This window comes from Eptesicus fuscus, chromosome 9 (genome assembly GCF_027574615.1).
Source record: "Eptesicus fuscus isolate TK198812 chromosome 9, DD_ASM_mEF_20220401, whole genome shotgun sequence".
Classification (NCBI taxonomy): Eukaryota; Metazoa; Chordata; class Mammalia; order Chiroptera; family Vespertilionidae; genus Eptesicus; species Eptesicus fuscus.
The window spans coordinates 4,917,456-4,924,622 of record NC_072481.1 but is presented as its reverse complement, the minus strand read 5'-3'; positions in this window follow the sequence as shown (position 1 = coordinate 4,924,622).

The window sequence follows — 7,167 nt, the reverse complement described above, 5'->3', positions numbered from 1 at the left end:
CTGGAGACCACAGAGTCCAGAGCCTGGCAGCTGGTCCAGCACAGCCTCTCCAGGCTTCCCGATGCCCCCCTGGCTCCCTGACCCCCAGGCTCCCTTCCCAGGCAGCCTCTCCTTCACCCCCCCCCCCCCCCCAGCTCTAGGTGATGAAAGGGCTTTGGTGCAAAATTCGTTGGGGAGAAAAACAGGAAGTGGCCCTGACAGCCGCCTGCAGAGGCTGCCTTACAGGAAAGTGGTGAGGGGCAGCCCCAGCCGGCTGCGGGGGCGTGGGGGCGGCCAGGGGAGAGTCCGGCGTGGGACCCTCTGGCCAAGTGGGGCTTTATTTTTAGACCACACATCACACCTGCATCCTGCACTGCACCTCTCCTCTGACCTTCTCACAGCGAGCCTCAAGGTTAGCGCCATGAGCCCATTGTACAGACGAGCAAATAGGCGCTGAGACGTTGAGTGGCGAGGCTGAGGCCACACAGCCTTTCCCACGCTGGGTCACGGCCCCTCGATTCTCTCTCAGACGTGGATGCTATTTGTGGTGTGTTTCTGTTCTGGGGTGAGCGTGCAGCGGTGAGGGCGGCGGGGGGGGGGGGGGGTGCTTCTGGACCCTTGGTCTCAGCACGTCTGAGCTGGTGGAGAGGGTGTGGTGGCCTGTCCCCTGAGGCTCCTGGAATGTGTGACATGGAAGGACCTCGCTGGGAACCAGGGCGGGAGGGCGCCAACCCCTCAGTACAAATCAGGCTTTTATGGCCTCACCTGGCTGGTGGGCCAAAGGACTCAGAACTCAGGTGAGTCAGAACCCCTTTCCCTCTCAGGCCTGGAACTGGAGGAACCCCAATCCCGGAGCATCAGGCCCGAGAAGCATCACTGAATGAGACTCCAAGGAGAGGGGGGACTCCAGTGGCCCCCTGAAGGCCACTCCCCGCCAGGCCCAAGCCTCACCTGGACCCTAGCGGCCCCACCCTCACCCTTGGCTCAGTCCGCTCCCCGGGGACCCATCACAGCATGCAAACCAGGGTTCTCCTTACAGAGGCCCCCGGCCTCTCCGTACCTGGGCTCCTGAGACCTGAGGCCTTTGTGGGGTGGGGGGAGGGGTGTCCCCTATTGCCCAGGTTCCTCAGGCCTTGACCCACCCTGTGCTCCGGCCCCCCTTAGCTGCCCAGGCCTACTTCCTGACCATCACCCTTACCTCCAGCGACCTCTGGGCATCCCCCCAACTTTCCACAGAGTCTCCCCCCAATCCTGACCTTCCCTTAGAAGGCCCACATGGTCCTGAGGGAGGAACCGCAGTGTTGTGCTGGCCTTCCCTCACCCGCCACCACGCGTCCTCCGGCCATGACAGCAGCCTCTGGGGACCTCCAGGCCGCAGTCCACCGGAGGCCAGGCGGGGCCAGGACGGAGGCCTCAGCGGTTCCTCCGCTGCATGTGGGGGCGGGTGCCCTCTGCCTCCACGTGCTCTCAGGTGGGCTGCTGGGCTGCAGAACCAGAAGCAAATGGGGTCCCCTCCTCCCTCTGCCCTGTTTGGGTAGCGCCCCCTCAGCACTGAGCAGCACCAGGGGCCAGCAGGAGGCGGATGCAGGGGGGAGGCGGGCAGGGGGGAAGGCCTGGCCTCCTTTCTTCTCTGGAGGTCTCAGCCTCTGGTCCCAGCCTCTGTCCTATGAAAGCGAGCTCTGAAAATGAGTTGCTATAAGTGCTTAGAACAGGGCCTGGCCCTCAGTGAGGGCTCCATGCACGTGTATCACCATCATCTGATCATCGGCTGTAATGCTTACAACAACCCCGTGAGGGCGGCAGTGTGCTCCCATTTCACAGGTGAGAAAACTGAAGCAGAAGCTCACACAGCGGTAGTGGCTGAACAGGGATGTGACCCTAAGTCTGTTGGAAGCTTGTGCTCTGTCCTGGGGCATGACTTTCAGTCTCCCGTCCACAGCGCGGACAGACACACACACACACACACACACACACACACACACGCACCCCTCTCTGCACTGGATGGGCTGGGAGGCGGCACCTTGACAAAGAGGCGGAGTCCGAGGCGGGGGGCGGGGAAACCTTCCTGCCGCCCAGCCCACCGTCTCCCCAGCTCCCTCTCCCCCAACTTCTGGGGCCTCCGGGTTGAGCTCCAGGGAGGCACGGGCGCCACCTGGTGGCGACGGGGGCAAACGCCACCTCTGTCCCAGCCGCGCCTCTGGGCGCTCAGCGCTCCGGCGGCCAGGGCCGGCTAAGGTGTGCGGCGGTTCCGCCCAACTAGTGAGACCGAACCCGAACTCCCCTCCCGTCCTGCCCAGCTCCCCCCGGCGGCGGGGAAGGAGCGCGCGCCCTCGTGTTGCTGGGCTTGGGCGGCGGGTGATTGGGCAGGCATTGAAGCAACAAGCTCATTTTGCTGAAAATAGATGGAATGCTCCCAACTCCCCATGCCTTTCTCTATTCCTGCGCGCAGGAGGCGGCTTTTTCCGGAGTCGCTTCCCCGCTTAACTTTGGGGTTGGGCTGCTGGGCCCAGCTCCGACCTTCTCCCCTCTCCCACCGGCTCCGCTCCGCTGGCGGGCGCCCGGCTGCACCGGCCCCCGGGCTTCGCTCCCAAGCCCGCCCCCCCTGTGCCCGGCACCGCCCACCGGGCAGTCGGCAGTCCCTCCGAGGCCTCTGCCCCAACCAACTTCCCGCCCCCCACTTCCTCCTGCCTCAGTGAAAGTTGTCCCTCTCCCTGTGGCCGAGCAGACACGGCCTCACGGTTCACTGCTCGCCGCCGCCGCCGCGCGCAGGTGTGCCCGGCCTCACGGTCCGTGCCACCGCCAAGGGGGCGGGGCTACAGTCTGAGCCACCGCCAAGGGGGAGGGGCTACGGCCTGAGCCACCGCCAAGGGGGAGGGGCTACGGCCTGAGCCACCGCCAAGGGGGAGGGGCTACGGCCTGAGCCACCGCCAAGGGGCGGGGCTACGGTCTGAGGGGGAGGGGCTACGGTCCGTGCCACCGCCAAGGAGGCGGGGCTACAGGTTCACTCATTCATTCAACAGGTTCCGTCAAAGCCACCAGACAGGGTCCTGTGCCTGGGACACAGCAGTGACCCAAACTCCTGCCTCCAGGATATTCTAGTGGGGGGGTGTGTGGGGAGGGTATGCAGTGTGTGTGTGTGTGGGGGGGTCACATGATACAGAAATAAGAAGATGAACACGCGCATCCACAGCACCTGCATGGCGCTCCGTGCTGGGAAGAGGAAGCAGTGTGGCGCCGCATCACCAGACCCCAGTGCCTCCTCCCTTTGCTGGCCCTCCGCACCCACATCGTGTGGCTGCTGCCCTCACCCCTATGTTGCCTTCCTCTGGGCTACGGACCCCCCTCCCTCCTCACCCCACCCAAGCTCTGAAGCCCCACTAGGCGCCCTCCTGGGTGGTTTCTCCTTACCTGGCAGGGGATCCAACACCCACACCTGGCCCCCAGGCAGCTGGGCGGAGCCTCCCTCCTCACCACGCCTCCTGAACTGAATTCAGGAAAGAGAAGGGATGACGGGGGAGAAGGAGGAGAGAAAGCCGAGCCTCAACTTGATATTTTGAAGTTTCAAACCCTTCAAAAAGCTGACAGTTGTTCAGTGAACGCCATATGCCCTAGACATCTTCAGATGGGAGGAGACAGCTGGGAGGAAAACGGACCGTGACCTATCAGAGGGGCGGGGCCTGGAGGGGCGGGGCGGAGCCTGGAGGGGAGGGGTGGGACCTGGTGGAGAGGGGCGGGACCTGAAGGGGAGGGGCGGGGCTTGGAGGGGAGGGTCCTGGAGGAGAGGAGCGGGACCTGGAGGGGAGGGGTGGAGCCTGGAGGAGAGGGGCGGGACCTGAAGGAGAGGGGCGTGGCCTGGAGGGGAGGGGCCTGAAGGGGCGGGCCTGCAGGCGAGGGGTGTTGTCAGGTGCTGGGAGAAGGGGCAGCCGTCCCTGGGCTGGTAGAGATAACGTGACAGCGTATAGACTTCTCTCCCGAGTTTTGTATTCTTCCCCCGCCCCCCCCGCCCCGTTATTTAGGAAGCCAGCTCCCCAGCTGAGAGAGGAGGGGCGGAGGTGCTGAGGATGGGAGGCGGGAGGTGGAGGGGTGACTGTTCCTCTAGGAGCCCCAGGAGCCACACTGTTCGGAACTGGCTCTCCACATCCCTATTTCACAGGCGATGAAACCAGGCCCAGGAGGACTAAGTAAAGGGTCCGCCTTGCCGTGGGCAGTGGCTGAGCTGGTGTTTACATCAGGGTGTGCTGTGCTGTTAGCCTCTGAGCGCGGGGCGTGCGCCCCCCCCCCCATCAGTCACTATGTAACCAGCAGCCGTTACAGGGGTTTCCACCAAGCGCCTTTACGCTGGCCACAGCCCTAAGAGGTGGAACACAGGGCCTGTTTCTCCAGGAGGAAACAGTCTCAGTGGAGTAATTAGTTCATCCCAGGCGAGCGGGTCAGTAACTGACTTGTCCAGCCGAGTCCCAGCCCGGCTCCACATGCGCATGCTTTGCACTGGCAGCGAGCTTTTCTCTGCACATCTTCTCGTGTGCTCTGGAAATATACATACATACACACATGTGTTAAAACTGTAAGTGCTGGTGGACATGTATATGTACACAGGATGCAGGAAATCCTGCTTTCACTCCTCCTTCCCGGCTCCCAGGAGTAATTTTTGCCAACAGTCGGGTACGCGTTCCCTCGGGGCAGGACGGGCTATGTAATTGAGAGGCGAGTCAAGATGAAAATGTGGGGCTCCCTGTTCGAAACGTACTGAGGCTTCAGGACAGCCTGCTGGGTGCTCAGTCGGTGGCAGCACTGTCCTGCTGTGCCGGGTCGGGGGTTCGATCCCTGCTCAGGGTACATACAGGAATCCACCAAAGACGCCCGAGTGGGTGGAACAACAATCAATCCCTCTCTCTTCCTTCCTCCCTTTCTGTCTCAAAAATCAATCAATGAAAAAAAAGTTAAGACAACTGTCCCATTAAGCAGTGTTGTTTTAACAGTCAGGACGCCCGATTCTGTAAGTTGCTTTTCAATAAGCTTTTCACTTCGGCACAGATTTAGATTTACAGAAAAGGGCAGCGTTCCTGTGGGCCCCACAGCTAGTTCCCCCGTTGCTACCCTCTCCCACTATTATGGCATCTGTCGCAATGAGGGAACGGATATTACTATTAATAAAACTCTACAAGAAGCTCTTGCTTTTACGTAGGATAATATTTAGGAAGTCCATGCTAATTGCATACATTCTAATACGTTTGTGTGTGGTGGGGTGCAGTGCAATAACGTGAACTGGTTACTCAGCACGGAGCGAAGAAAGGGCCGTGCTAACTTGGTCTCTCCCATCCCGCTGGCTGGGCTGGGCCGGGGCCGCTCGGGGACAGACACAGGCCCTTTGGTGAAGCCCTCGGCGAATGCAGTGCACAGCTGGGCGGGTTTGAGGGAAGGGGCCAGATGACGTTGACATGTGGAAGCCAACTCCCCCTTTCCTGTCTGTAAGGTCACAACAGAGAACCCTTGTCCCCGTGCCCAGTCAAGTTCATGACAAACTTAGTCTCTGAATAAAAACCAGAAACCAACCAAATCTCCAGACAAAACCCCAGCCTGGATTTTGTCGTCTCCGAAGCCGCGGGGAAGACCCAAGGCCATAGAGCTCCGCCCTGGGGTGGCCGCTCTCCACCAGACTCTGCCTTAAAACTAACTTCGGGAAACCACCGCCTTGGCTCGGCCCCGTAACTCCTCCTGCGGCCCCGTTACTCCTCCTGCGGCAGGTCCACAGCAGCAGCCCCCGGGGACGTCCCGGCAGTGAGACCGGCAGGCTGGGGCCTCAGCCTGGCGCTGTGCTCACGCGTGTAACTGAGAAGATGTTTTGGAAATACCACTAGTAGAAGGAAGAGCTAGATTCACTTATAGAAATGTGTATAAAAGGCGCCGAGCCCTGGTCCGGTGGCTCAGCTGGTTGGAGCGTTGTCCCGTGCAACGAAAGGTTGTGGTTCAATTCCCGGTCAGGGCACATGCCTAGGTTTTGGGTTTGATTCCCAGTTGGGGCCATATGGGAGGCAACTGATGGATGTTTCTCTCTCACATCAGTTTCTCCCTCTCTCTCCCTTCCGTCTCTCTAAAAATCAGTAAAAACATAGCCTTGGGTGAGGATTAAAAAAATTTTTTAAAGGCACCAAGTGGCCCAGCAACATGCCCACCTGTCACACAGGCGCCTGGTTCTGGCTAAGGTGCCTCGGCTGAGGAGGCCCCTTCATATTTACGCATTTATTGACTTAATTTCCACGCACGGTGCTGAGCACGTCTGGATTCAGTGACAGAGGCACCACCACAGGAAATGCTGCCACACGTGGAGATCTTCCACTCACAATCGTTCTTGGTTCTCCAAAAACTGAACAACCAGGAAACGGTTTCCACCTTCAGCATCGAGGGGCACAGCGGAAGGACCCCATTAAATCCTCACCCGCACCCTCAGCCTGAGCCGTTGGGCTACTTCCCGCACGGAGCCAGGCAGATGAATCCCGGTGTCACACCCCGATCGCTTTCTGTCAACTCCGAGCTCACAGGGGAGGCCGCACCGTCTACCCCAGGGGCGCTCTTTGACGTCCAATGTGCTTTTTCGGGAGTTAAGAGCAGCTCTGACAACTGGAGGTTCCCCCCAAACCTCAGGGCTTGTCTTGGGAAACCAGCCGTCTCCCCTCCGAGCCCCTTAGCCTTATGAATGGTCCTTATTTGTGAACTCAGGTGTTTGTGGCGCCCCCTGCAGGCAGCTTGGCCCTGCCCTTTACCATCTTCAGGCGTCCTCAAACTACGGCCCGCGGGCCACATGCGGGTGTTTTTGCCATTTTGTTTTTTTACTTCACAATAAGATATGTGCAGTGTGCATAGGAATTTGTTCATAGTTTTTTTTAAACTATAGTCCGGCCCTCCAACGGTCTGAGAGACAGTGAACTGGCCCCGTTTAAAAAGTTTGAGGACCCCTGATTCTAACTCAAGGTCACGTTTAGAGCCCACTACCACCAGCCACCCTCCCCCTGGGTGCTGGGCCAGGAGTCACTCACCTTTACTGGGGCTCCCGCATCATGCTGTGGTTTCATGATCCCACCTTGGCCCTGGATGGCGGTCCAGTACTTCCGTTAACCCAAAGCCCCTAAAAACAGGCCCAGGCTCACCCCCAAGAGGCTGCCCCTCACCCCACCAGGGGTTGCAGGCTCA